Here is a 2,315-nt window from a genome sequence, read left to right on the forward strand (position 1 = left end):
TAAAATCTCTAACTTTTAAATTTCATGGAATTTACTTCTGCCAGAGGGAAGGAGCTTGCAGAAATTCCCTGCCTCTTTGCAACTCTGATATCAGAAGCAGCAATCAGTAGTCAGAGCATAGATCTCCAATATTTAGAGAACAGGTCCTTTTTCTCATCTTGGCTTCTACGAGCTACATGCAGCCTGCTCTTGGAGTGCATGCACTGATGCCTGCCATGAGGTTGGGGAGTGTGGATGGGCAGCTGCCATTGTGCTAAGAACTGAAATTGACTGAAAGTAACCATGATTTACTATCTAAGCCTTCCCTTGGAAGTCATAAGCCTTCAATAGACTCCAGAGTTCCAACACAGTTGTGTCTTACAGATTCTGCCAATGTAATTGTCTACATGGAGAGAGACTTCTAGTGCTTCCAACACAGCTGTCTTCCCATAATTCTCTCAAATATATATTTGACACTGATGTTAAAAGGACCTCTATAAAATATGGTAACAAACTGATTTGCTTTCAGTGAAATGAAGAGAAGGTGGTGAGATGAAGTGGGCTCAGATTATTTTATTTCAATCTCTTCCTTCGGTTGTGGTCTTGGTGTGTGCATCTAGGGAGAACAGCTTTCTCACCAAATGAGGATAACAATAGCACCCACTTCACACAGACCTTCTGAGTAATAAATTAGATAATGTAAGTAAAGGCACTGGCATTCAAATATGGAGGTGAGCTGACACTCTTCTACTCTTTGTTTTTCTTCGGAAGTGTCATTTGGAGAAGAAAATGTTCATGCGGACCACTTGATTATTTATAGACAACCTGCGTTCCCAAATGAATTCAGATGACCTAAATCAATGGAATTGCCTTCAGTGGCTCCCAGAACACCATCCTCATCAAAAGACGAAATTAGATTTGTGAACAATGAATGTTCTCCCTTGTGCCTTACATTCTAGTTTCACACAAAATAAAAACACAAAATTCTACATTCTAGCTTGAACAGTAATTCCAGCTACTTCAATCAAAAATAAATTTGGTGTCATAAGAACCAAGGGAGTTGAAGATATTATATTTCATGAAAGGAAGTCACTTTTAAGAGTGATTTTCTAAGATCTAAAAACAGTGAGTTTCTTTCTGGTGTAACCTCATGGGTTTACTACAAACTTTGAGAAATGTCAAGACATGACATTGCAGTTGAATAGATTTCCAAATTGGTAAGCTCCAAATATACTACATGTTTGATCTCTTTCATTGCTAAAACATTTTTGTGAAATAAATACAAAAAAGACAAGTAAACTGCATTATAGAATGGAAAACATTTAAATTTTGATTTTGAGAATCAAATGATAATCTATTCTTGGACAACTAAATTTAAAGAATTCGTTGGAGTCACAAGACACATGGCAAATTTTGTAATGTTTGTATTAAAAAATGTACCTCAAATTTTGTCATTCTGGTCATTACTTGTGTTTTCCTCCCCAAATAAGTATCTCTTGATATCTCTTCTAAGAGATTTACAATGCTTATACCTCCTCCTACATAGGCATCACCAATCATAATTGTGAGCAGAAAAGCTGAACGAGCTTTTGATACACTCAAAAGCTTTGCCTTGACTAGGAAGAGCAGAGTCCTAGGAAAATGTATTTTCCCCAAAATGTTAAAGTCCTGCTTTAAATGTTCACATTAGGGTTATTTTCGACAGATTTCTGGTGAATTCTTCTTAAAGATCAAAATTGTGAGAATGTTTATCTTCCTGTTTAGAGTCAAAAATTGAAAATACCCTGATAATAGCACTCAAGAAGTTCTGCACACTCTTTTAGAAATAGGGCTCGCCTCTAAAGCAAACAAAAACAAAAACGGGAATCAAGAAGTCCATTTTTATTTCAAACAGTGAGAGTTACTGCAGATCCCCAGGGACTGCTGCTGCTGTCGGACTTTTAGTTCAGGGAGAAAATGAATTTATAAACTAGATGGAGAATTGAGTTGCTTATGTTACCAACACAGTTAAAGAGCATAGTACTCACTTAATCTAAAATGGTTAGACATCATATAATCTGATTCTTTTTTCAAAGTTTATAGTGTTGTCTTATACAACAGTGACTAATTTTCATATGCTCTTTTATATGCCACTCCTTTTGATATGTCCATTGACGATAATAAATACTCATATGCAGGTACACCAAGGGTGCTGTTAGAATTAGATAATTCAGAAGTTAATTCTCCCTGAATTACTATAGTTTATCTGGACCTTAAAAGATGAATATGTTAGTCAGATGAACAAAGGGTCAAGAAGATTTACACTGAGGATATTGCTAAAGTTCAGACCTAAAGAT

This window comes from Pteropus vampyrus, unplaced genomic scaffold, assembly GCF_000151845.1.
Source record: "Pteropus vampyrus isolate Shadow unplaced genomic scaffold, Pvam_2.0 Scaffold54, whole genome shotgun sequence".
In the NCBI taxonomy this organism is placed as follows: domain Eukaryota; kingdom Metazoa; phylum Chordata; class Mammalia; order Chiroptera; family Pteropodidae; genus Pteropus; species Pteropus vampyrus.